The following is a 12,234-nucleotide window of genomic DNA, read 5'->3' on the forward strand; positions in this document are numbered from 1 at the left end:
CCTGCTGCTCTCCAACCTCCGGGCCTCCTGCTATCCTCTGACCTCCAGGCTTCCTGCTGCTCTCCGACCTCCCGCTGTCCTCCGACCTCTGGGCTCCGGCTGCTCTCCGACCTCCCGCCCTCCTCCGATCTCCCACTGTCTTCCGAACTCTGGGCTCTGGCTGCTCTCCGACTTCCCGCTGCTCTCCGACCTCCCGTTATCCTCCAACTGCTTCTGGGCCCCGAAGCTGCCACTGGGCTCGACCTCGCACCAAGAGATGCCATATGCTACCTGGGATGCCGTGACGTCTGATTTGTTGCCCACTTTGCCTTCATCGCACTCTCGGGCTGGCTCACGCTGCTCCCTGCGGTGGCTGGCTCCTGCTCCTCTCCTGCTCACCCAGGTCAGGTCTGCTAACGCCACTACTGACCAAGCAACAGTTCTGTAAATGTCTAATCTCTTTTCAAAATAAAATCACAGAAATAACTCCCAAATATTTTCTGAACAAAAATAATCAAAATATCCGCTCCAAAATTGTGGAATTCCTTACCTCCATCGATCTTTAATTCTTCCAACAAGGTTGTAATGTATGCACCTATGAGTACATAAGATATAAGAACATAAGAAATAGGAGCAGGAGTAGCCCATTTGGCCCCTCGAGCCTGCACCACCATTCAATAAGTTCATGGCTGATCTGATCCTGGCTTCACTTTCCTGCCCGCTCCCCATAACCCTTGACTCCCTTATCATTCAAAAATCTGTCTATTTCCACCTTAAATATATTCAACGACCCAACTCTCCACAGCTCTCTGGGATAAAGAATTCCAGAGATTCACGACCCGCTGAGAGAAGAAATTCCTCCTCATCCCCATTTTAAATGGGTGACCCCTTATTCTGAAACTATGGCCCCTTGTTCTAGATTCCCCCACGAGGGGAAACATCCTCTCTGCATCTACCCTGTCCAGCCCCCTCAGAGTATGCTCACAGGTTTGTCGAGCTGTTCCATTGTGAGTGGCTTAGCCAGTCATGTGATGTTTACAAGACTCAATAAAACCCCAGTCGATTGGTATGCAGTTGTGAGCCTGGTGGATGAACTGGTAATGTGTAGTGTGATTGTTAAACCTTTGTTAATAAACCAACTAGTTCTGAACAGCAACGTGTTGCTATGAATTCTTAAACAAAGAACATTTGAAGCAAATACATTACAAATGTGAACTCCAAACCTGCATTAAAAAATGGGAGCTTAATTTTATTGTTTCTCTTAACATATATGATGACCCCACCCAAAGAGCACAGACATTTACTATTGCCGTGATTTAAAGTTGCCTTGACACTTCCATTTTTCTCCTTAACACAAACATAGTGGCGTCCCTTCATTCACCTAAATAACAAATCATGTAGTTATTGATAGGTGCCTGACTATATAAAACAATGGAAAGAAACTCTGTCCTTGATGTTCTAGTTTTGCAAGGTTTCTTTTGTTCTTTAGATGTATTGGTTGCCTATGGTTAACCACAATTCAGTAATAAACGTAATTAATACTCAACTATTACTTTATGAAGCATGATTTTCTAAAGTTAGCACAGTACAATTAAAATTAAGCTATATCGATAGATTATTTCATATCGATTCCAGGAAACAGTCAATTTTAAAAATAATTCTTATACTTATTTAAATAGGATATTACTGAATTGAAATAGTGAATGACAACAGTTTGTTTATGACATCTGTCAGCTATTCCCCCTCCCCCGGGGTGGGGGGGAAGGTGCGCTACCACTTGCCGGGAAATTGCCGCGCCCCACGGTTAGTACTCCGGGCCACCGCACAACCGGCGATGATGTAATCGCGTGCACGGCGAGCCCTCATTTCCCGTGCCAACCCCTTAACATGCCACGGCGGAAATTGCCCCGTGGGCCGCGAGGCTGGCACGAGCGGATGTCAACACCAGCTTTGCGGGTTGCGAAGTTGGCTGGCATCCACTCTTGGGGCGTTACTTAAAGGGGAGGGCGCCAGCGCCACGGGCCACCATCTTTTTTTGGCAGACTCGTAGGTCGGCTCGATGATGGCAGCCCTTGTGTGCTCCGGGCCGCCATTGTGCAGCCCGGCACTCCATCTTGGGTGATGGCCTGCTGGCCCGGTCGCACACTGCCTTGGTGACCCAGAGGAGGCCATCAGAGGCCATGCAGAGTGTGCAGCGGCCCTCCCCTTTAAGCGAAGGAGAGGGGCGTTGAAGTGTGTCAGCGCTACGTGGAGCATTCGCATAGCACTCGACTCCCCCCTCCAGTAGCGCCCCGGTTACCGTCCCCTAACGAAGTGGAACATGGGAGATTGCGCCCCGCTTCCATTGAGGAGCGGTATGCCAAAATCAGCGGTGGGGCGGGACTTGCTTGCCGGGCGCTAAAGTTCCAGGCCCCGGAAGGTTACCACCCCTAATCGGGGTGCGGGGCAATTTCGCCCCCTGAAACTTCTGCCAGTCCTGACAATGAAAAGGATAGTTTTGGGTGGGGTATCAGAGGGCTACAAGCATGATGCAGTCTCCTACTCTTTCCTTCCCTTTACCTGTTAGGATCTTCCCTTCCTATTGGATTCTGCATACACTTTTAAAGCCCATGCAAAGCAGCAGATAACCGTTCCTTGATTTGTCTTGTCTTCTCTGCTACACAGTGGTGCCCTGAACTATGTGTCTTAGCCCTTCAGCTAGATTTCAATACAAACATTCTGTGGAACAATACCCAGCCATGAATCACTGCCTTCAGGAGAAAAGGGGATAAAGAAAATCTTACATTTTTATATGAGACAATGTGATAATACAATCAATGGTAGGACTTCATTTCTCATCTTTTTTTCTGCACAGAAAATAAAGGATTTAGAATATAAACAAGATCAGTGACAATGGAGCAAAAGTGCCAAACTCAAAAAGTGTAGCTATCACTAATCTTAGCCTTTAATTTCTATGCAGGTTTTAAATTCCACTCTTATTAAATGCCAAAAAGAATGATCAGTAAGATACTTACTTAAAAACAATACGTCAAGTAGAAACATAGGACTTGCTACATGAGAAAAGACCAAGATCCATCTATTTTGCCGTCTACCATCCTAGTAGTCGTGTGATACAATGATAATGGAGTTGTTGACAAATCATGGCAATCAATCTCGATCACTTAGCCGACAACAGACCCAGACATGAGACAAAGAAACTACCAATGGTAGAAAGCTTTGGGAACCATAGGTCCAAAGTTACCTGTTCCTCTCAAACAGGCTACACATATGTTATGACTCAAAATTACTCATATACTGAATCCCTTTTGCTTTTGAATGAATCAACACTATCTGCTTCCACCGTCTCCTAGGGAGCCTATTCCATAGATTTACTACTCACTCACACTCACATGACTCGAAAGCCTCTGATGTACAAATGGCAACTGTCACGTACCCTGTCTATTTTAGGGTGAAACCCTTCCTGTCATGAGGGGGTTAATATCAAGGCCACTGTTTCCACAGATGCATTTTGAATTTACCATCCACATCAAGCGCAGGCCGTGTCCTCTGGTTCGATTGTTCTCAAGAAGGTGAAACAGCTCGTCGCGATCTACATTATTTATCCCTTTAGCATCATAAAAACAGCAATATTCGATTTGCTTTACTCACTGCCATCGAGCACTGTTGCGATAGTTTCAATTTATTACCAATTAGGACCCCCACATCATTTTCCATGCACATTATTTCCTTTCCATTTCAGTAATAATCCCTAACAAGATTTTGTGTTCCCATGTGAAGGATTTCTCTACATTGAATTTTATCTGCCACAGGCCTACCCAATTCCCAGGTATATTCAAATCCTTCTGTAACTTATCCTGTTCAGCTTTGAAGTTGACCATCTTCATTAGCTTTGCATCATCTGCAAATTTAGCCACTGAAGAAACTCGCTTTTTAAAAATTTTCAATACCAGCTTTTCCGAAGGAACTATATCAAAAACCTTACTGAAATCTAAGTATACCAGATCCACTGCCTTACTTCCAACAACCTCCTTTGTCGCATCCTCAAACAAAACTAGTAAATTAGATTGACGAGTTCTCCCCTTCATGAACCCATATTTTACGATTTTATTCCTATGCAAATGCTCCACGATCTTATCTTTAATAAAGGTTTTCATAACTTTACCCACAATGGACATCAAACTGACTGGTGTGTAGATCACTGGCCACTTTTGCCACCTTTTTTAAAAATAGGAGCAACATCTGCCTTCTTCCAGTCCCCGGGCACCTCTCCAATATTCGGCGATTAAACAGAATTGACCAAGCGATGACACGTGATGAGCAACCAGAACAAACAATTGATGAATAAGGTATCTCTGGAGTACAGGTTAGTTTATGGCTGGAATAAACACAGACAAATTGGTAAGAAAATCCAATAAGTACAGCGAGGGAGAAATTCGGTCGCTCCTCATTTGAGATGGTAACTCAGGCGGAATGGTAATTTAAGTGCCTTGAAAAAGTTTGCGCCCTCCACCCAGAAATTCATCAGAATCAGGCGAGGAGCTGACAGGGACGCTAAATCATTCATTGCACACCAGTGTTGGGGGGCAGATGTGGGGGGGACAGGCGATAAAGAAAGTTTGGTCGGTAAATTTGGTGGACCCATTGCACATGCGCGAAACGCCGAGTCAGACCCCGGCACCAGCCGAGTTTTAAAGGCGCGGCATAATAATGCACCCATTAAAGTTTTCAAAATCACTTGTTTTCAAGCTGCACTGTTATGTCTATCTGCCGCTGAAAACTCAGAGACTCACCACCATGCTCTGTGTAAACGTTGCACTGACTGTGATCTCCGAGGGAAGCGCATCCTCATCAGATTAAAATTCACCCCATAGCTCTGAGCTGTAGGATACCCATCGCTTCTCCATAATCCATTCACTCTATATTCTCATGATTTAATGAGCTTGCCAATGAAAGTTGAATTGGTTAAATGTTACTGGCAGGTTATTTAAACTATTGGAATAAAACTTAAATAGTTTTTAAGACATAATTTATAGCCTTGTGTATTCAATTATACAACAACATTGTTTCTTTGACTTTGATGCCAATAGAAATGAATTCAGTTATCCAACTTCTTTTGTATATTATGTGTGAAAGGTGTGGATCCCGAACATTACTCTAAAATTGGTAATGATAAAAGATTAGCATTAATGGTAAGTCAGAGTAGCAGAAGCAAGAATATAATTTTCAATTTATGAAATGTAAATTTAAAAATATATTTAATCAGAAAAGGCAATAACCATTTGGAATAATCTGCTGGGTAAGGAAATAAGAGACAAAAGTATTCAAGACATTCTAAAGGTAACTGGATGCAGGTTTGGGACAGTAAAGGTACAAGATTAGTTCGAATAGGCCAAATTGCTTTTTCGCATCCTGACTGTTCTTAAGCAATCTGTGGAAAGCTGTACTCTCAGGTAGTTTCCAACATGTATGTTCAAACTTTGAGCATAATACTCTGTAGAACAGAAATCATTAGCTGACATTAAGTTTTCTATCACTGCTTAGCTGCAGTTGCTATTTAGTGTACTGTATTTTCAGTTAAATAAATTCCCTTGACCCATGAAATAAATCTGCAGTGGAGGCTGGTAAATGTTTCAGATGATTGGGAGCTTGCCAAAGTGCACCATATCCTCACAGAGAGCAATAAAATGGCCCTATTTCAATACTCCCATCACAAGTAATTGAAAAAAGAACTAACTGGCATTCCAGTAAATGTTTAACTTTGTTAATCAAAATTGGCTGATTAAACACAAATCAATTCAGATTCATACCTAAACTGGCAGCATTAACACAATGCACCGAACATATTCTCGGCCCTTGATTGCAGTTTAGTGGTTAGTTCAATCTTTATTTACCTGTACATGGCCTTTGACAGAATCAGCCATAAAATGCTGCTGACTAAAATCACTGGATTTCAGTCCTGGGACATTCCCAATTTAAGCCATGCCTTACAGATAAATAATGAAGGGTAGTTTGAAATAAAACATGATCAGTTTTTAGGAGGTGCTGGATGCTAATTCCCAAGTTTTGATTTAAGGGTCTAGAAATTTGGAGCTAACTGACCTATTGAGAGCCGAATATGGTGGGAAGTGAGCGTATATTTCTGGCTGGAAGTGCGTCACCCGCCATATTGGATAAGGTAGATGTGCTGGCGGCAGGAACGCACGTTGGGAACATTTAAAGGGCAGAATAATTTATACAAATGGGATCTTTCGCTTCTTGCTGGACCCGTTTTTAATTTTCAAATGCCCCAGGGCTTCTCGCGCCATGTGCTGAACTCACACAACATGACGTGGAGCTAACCGGCAGGAAGGTATACTTAGCAGAAACAGGAGGGTAGGAGGATCTGCTCTGCAGGGGCGGAGGGGGGGGGGGGGGAAGCGGGAAATGCGGGGCTATCACACAGATTAGCTAAATTAGGTAAATGACCCAATCCCACTGAGTTCAGTTGAGTCAGGCTGCCACTCAATTAGTGTGATTGCGCATTAGGACCAGGGGTATGGGGTACTTTTTGGCTGGACTACAGAACTGGCCTTTATATATCGCTAGGAAACTTGTTCTGACTTGGTATTTATTGCTTACTCTTTTTAATTTGGAAGATCAATTGTAACCTGAATGTTGCATTCTAACTGAAAAAAATCTATTTCTATTATACAGATGAAGAATCCATGACATATTCCTCTTCAACATTCAGTGAGAGTAACAATCTGCCTTAATATCCATTCAACTACTGCATCAATTGTTGCAGAAGCAGCTAATGTCAAACAATGAGAAGACAGAATCATTTAGTATCAAGAAGCTCAGTTAGCACACCAATACTAACTCAACCGAACCAATCCACTAGGTCGTTTGTTTTCTTTAAACAATAGATGTCATCAAAGGAAGAACATCTACAATGAGATGTACATTCATGAATGCTAGAAGAATTAAAAATAAGATGCCATAACTAGAGACTGCTGTAGCGGCCATGAACTATGATGATGTTTGAATATACAAAACATTGCTAAATCCAGAGGATAGAAATTAATAGAGGATTTATGGGCTGAATGGATAGAAGAGGAGATAGTTTAGACCTGTAATACAGGGGCAGTTGGGAGATACATTATTTTTAATTTGTTCTTGGGATGTGTGTGTCACTGACAAGACCACCATTTATTGCCCATGCCTAATTGCCATTGAGAAGGTGGTGGTGAGCTGTCTTCTTTAACCACTGCAGTCCGTGTGGTGAAGGAGCTCACACAGTACCATTAGGGAGGGAGTTCCAGGATTTTGACCCAGCGACGATGAAGAAATGGTGATATATTTTCAAGGCACGATGGTATGTGACTTGGAAGAGAATTTGCAGGTGATGGTGTTCCCATTCGCCTGCTGCCCTTGTCCTTCTAGAGGTTGCGGGTTGGGAGGTGCTGCCGAAGAAGCCTTGGCAAGTTGCTACAGTCCATCTTGTAGATGGTATATACTGAAGCCACCGTGTGCAGGTGATGAAGTAAATGAATGTTTAAGGTGGTGTACAAGGTGCCAATCAAGTGGGCTGCTTTGTCCTGGAAAATAATAAGCTTCTTGAGTGTTGTTGGAGAAGTAGACATTTAAACACAGGGGTTATGGCACAGATCACCAAGTCAATATCAAGCAAAGTATAAATTGCACTATGGTTATATAAAAGGATATGCAAGAAGAGAAAAGTTATTTTGATGGGAGACTTCAAATCAACCAAACTGTGCACAGTTCTGGTCTCCATATTATAAAAAGAATATAGTGGCACTGGAGAAGGTGCAAAAAGATGCACAAGGAGAATGGAGAGGATATACCTATTTGGAAAGGCTGAACAGGTTGGGGCACTTTTCTCTGGAAAAGCTAAGACTGAGCGATAACCTAACAGAGTTTTAAAAATTGTAAAGGGGTTTGATTGGGTAGACATAGTGAAGATGTTTCAACTTGTGGGGAGACCAAAAGTAAGGGCCATAAATATAAGATAGTCACAAAAAAATCCAACAGGGAATTCAGGAGACACTTCTTTACTCAAAGAATGGTTAGAATGTGGAACTTGCTAAAGTAACCAATGAAAAGTGCATTAAAGAGGGAAAATGCCACCTACAAAACCTGCAGGGAGAAAGGGGAAGGAGGAAGAGGTTCACTGCTGATTATAAGAACTTGCAGAAGCAATTTAAAAGAATGATCAGAGGGCCACAGAGAGACCCAGAAAAAAAATAGCGCTGTAGAAGTAAAACATAACAGTAAACACACTTCAGAAAATGGGTTCAAAGCTGAGGATCAGCATAAAATAATAAAAATTCTGAAGGATTACTTCCTTTAACTATTCACTAGGGCTAACCCTCCCCAAGCAGAAATAACTAAAGCAAAATTAACAATTTTAATATAAACAAAATGGAAGTCACTTTTCATTTGTTAATTTAGTGAGTTCCACATTCTAACCACTCTTTGAGTAAAGAAGTTTCTCCTGAATTCCCTGTTGGATTTTTTGGTGACTATCTTATATTTATGGCTAAAGTCGCATAAAATGAATAAATCCCCAGAGATAGTTGGAATTTATGCCAAATTGCTGAGAGAGACTAGAGAGAAAGGATTTGTGAAACATTGACAATCATTCGGAGGAAATCGCTGGACAGCAGGGAGGTACCAGTAGATTGATAGTACCACACTTGATCAGCTCCACTGGGCAAGCCACATTGTTTGTATGCCAGACACGAGACTCCCAAAGCAAGTGCTCTACTTGGAATTCCTTCATGGCAAACGAGCCAAAGGTGGGCAGCGGAAAAGTTACAAGGACACCCTCAAAGCCTCCCTGATAAAGTACAAAATCCTCACCAACACCTGGGAGTCCCTGGCCAAAGACCGCACTAAGTGGAGGAAGTGCATCCTGGAGGGCGCTAAGCACCTTGAGTCTCATCGCCGAGAGCATGCAGAAATCAAACGCAGGCAGCGGAAAGAGTGTGCGGTAAACCAGTCCCACCCACCCGGGGCACTTAGAGATCCAGCTAAGAGAGCCCTATACAGCCAGCACCTCACAGCCAATCTGGCATGCCTTGATGACCCTGAGATGCTGAATGCCCACAGTGCTTGGTCTGCCCTCCAGTCCTCTATAAGAGACACTTGTCACACAACCAGAAAACATCAGGACTGGTTTGATGAAAATGATCAGAAGTTAGAAGAACTAATAGATTGCAAGCGCTAAGCATTTCTAAGCCTCAAGCAACAACCCAATTCGGGAGCTGCAAAACAACATTACAGACGGCTCAAGGCTCAGGTCCAACAAAAAACCCGGGACGTAAAGAACAAGTGGTGGATGGAGAAAGCACAGGAGATACAACAACTGGCCGACAGCCACGATATGCGAGGATTCTTCACTGCAGTCAAGGCCGCCTACGGTCTAAACTTCCAAGGCCCCACCCCACTCCTGGCCAAGAACAGGGACACACTCATCAAGGACACTGAGGCTGTCAGGGCCCGCTGGAAGGAGCACTTTGAAGATCTCCTCAATTGAGACTCTGCCTTTGACTCAAAGTGTTCTCGACACCATCCCGCAGCATGCGACTCGCCACCAACTCAGTGAAACTCCAGCATTGCACGAGGTAGGCAAAGCCATAAAACAGCTGAAGAATAACAAGGCTACGGGTGTGGATGGACTCCCTGCTGAGGCGCTAAAGTATGGCGGAGAGGCACTGTTGGCGCGGATACATGACCTCATCTCTCTCATCTGGAGGGAGGAGAGCATGCCGGGAGATCTCAGAGACGCAGTGATTGTGACCATTTTTTAAAATGGGGACAAGTCCGACTGTGGCAACTACAGGGAATCTCCCTGCTATCAGCCACTGGGAAAGTTGTCGCGAGCGTTCTCCTCAATCGTCTTCTCCCTGTGGCCGAGGAGCTCCTCCCGGAATCACAATCCGGATTTTGTCCCCTATGGGGCACAACAGACATGATCTTTGCAGCACGACAGCTGCCAGAAAATTGCAGGGAGCAGCGCCAGCCCTTATACATGGCCTTTTTCGATCTTACAAAGGCCTTTGACACTGTCAACCATGACGGTCTATGGAGCGTCCTCTTCTGTTTCAGATGCCCTCAAAAGTTTGTCAACATCCTTCGCCTGCTTCACGATGACATGCAGGACGTGATCCTTACCAACGGATCCATTACAGACCAAATTCATGTCCGGAACGGGGTCAAACAGGGCTGTGTCATCGCTCCAACCCTCTTCTCAATCTTCCTCACCTCCATGCTCCACCTCACAATCAACAAGTTCCCCCCTGGAGTAGAACTAAACTACAGAACCAGCGGGAAACTGTTTAACCTGTGCCGCCTCCAGGCCAGGTCCAAGATCACCCCAACATCTGTCGTTGAGCTGCAGTATGCGGAAGATGCCTGCGTATGCGCACATTCAGATGCTGAACTCCAGGATATAATCAATGTATTCACTGAGACATATGAAAGCATGGGCCTTACGCTTAACATCCGTAAGACAAAGGTCCTCCACCAGCCTGTCACCGCCGCACAGCACTGCCCTCCAATCATCAAGATTCACGGCGTGGCCCTCGACAATGTGGACCATTTCCCATATCTTGGTACCCTCTTATCAACAAAGGCAGACATTGATGCGGAGATTCAACATCGCCTCCAGTGTGCCAATGCAGCCTTCAGCCGTCTGAGGAAAAGAGTGTTTGAAGACCAGGCCCTCAAATCTACCACCAAGCTCATGGTCTACAGGGCTGTAGTAATACCCGCCCTCCTGTATGGATCTGAGGCATGGGCGATATATAGAAGGCACCTCAAGTCACCAACAATGTCTCTGCAAGATCCTACAAATCCCCTGGGAGGACAGGGGGACCAACATCAGTGTCCTCGACCAGGCTAACATCCCCAGTCTTGAAGCACTGACCACACTCAATCAGCTTCGCTGAGCAGGCCACATAGTTCACATGCCAGATACGAGACTCCCTAAGCAAATGCTTTATGCGGAGCTCCTTCGTGGTAAACGAGCCAAAGGAGGATAGCAGAAACATTATAAGGACACCCTCAAAGCCTCCCTGGAAAAGTGCGACATCACCACTGACACCTGGGAGACCCTGGCCGAAGACCGCCCGAGGTGGAGAAAGTGCATCCGGGAGCACTTCGAGTCTCAACGCAAAGAGCGTGAAGAGGACAAGCGCAGGCAGCGGAAGGAGCGCGCGGCAAACCAGCCCCACCGATCCCTTCCCTCGACAAATGTCTGCCCCACCTGTAACAGGGTCTGTGGCTCTTGTATTGGACTGTTCAGCCATCAAAGAACTTACTTAGGGAGTGGAAGCAAGTCTTCCTCGATTCTGAGGGACTGCCTATGATGACCCTTCCCCTCAACGACTATCTGTCCCACCTGTGACAGAGACTGTGGTTCTCACATTGGACTGTACAGCCACCTAAGAACTCATGTTAAGAGTGGAAGCAAGTCTTCCTCGATTCCGAGGGACTGCCTATAATGATGATGCTGATGACCAGTAGATTGGAATCAGACTAATAGTGTCAGCTGTGGCTCAGTGGCTAGCACACTCGCCTCTGAGTTAGAAGATTGTGGGTTCAAGTCCCACTCCAGGGATTTAAGCACATAAATCTAGGCTGATACTCCAGTGTAGTACTGAGAGAATGCTGCACTGTTGGAGTTGCCCTCTTTCGGATGAGATGTTAAACCGAGGCCCCATCTGCTCGATCCCATGGCACGATTTCAAAGAAGAGCAGGGGAATTGTCCCTGGTGTCCTGGCCAATATTTATCCCTCAATCAAAATAACAAAAACAGATTATCTGGTCATTATCACATTGCTGTTTGTGGGAGCTTCCCACATTGCAACAGTGACTACACGCCAAATGTACTTAATTGGCTATAAAGTGCTGTGAGACATCCGGTGGTCATGAAAGGCACTTTATAAATGCAAGTCTTTCTTCTTTCTTGAACATGATGCCCATATGTCTTGCTGGTTATAGATATGGATTCTTTCGATAGAGCAGAGATGAATAAAAATAATTTACGACAAGTTGGAGGCAATTTTTAACTGCTTAGCGCCGATTTATTTGGTCTATAAAATGGGCAGTTGAAAAATCAGGATTAGGGGGCACCTTGGCTGCTCACTAGATGCCCAAAGCCCATCTGATGACATTTTGAGGTTCGCCTGTAAATAGGTGATTAACATACCCACTTGCCTTGGGTGGCTGTGACAGCAGATTTCTCAACA

At 44.6% G+C, this 12,234-nt stretch overlaps 1 long non-coding RNA gene across 1 annotated transcript in view; it reads right to left on the minus strand.

Moving 5' to 3' along the window:
* Positions 1-499: 499 nt before the first annotated feature.
* Positions 500-12,234, minus strand: part of LOC139277991 (uncharacterized) — a 134,043-nt gene continuing 122,308 nt past the window's right edge. The window contains exon 3 of the long non-coding RNA XR_011596193.1: positions 500-574. This is a non-coding gene — a long non-coding RNA (uncharacterized lncRNA). The remainder of the gene's footprint in view (positions 575-12,234) is intronic.

This window comes from Pristiophorus japonicus, chromosome 13 (genome assembly GCF_044704955.1).
Source record: "Pristiophorus japonicus isolate sPriJap1 chromosome 13, sPriJap1.hap1, whole genome shotgun sequence".
Lineage (NCBI taxonomy): Eukaryota > Metazoa > Chordata > Chondrichthyes > Pristiophoridae > Pristiophorus > Pristiophorus japonicus.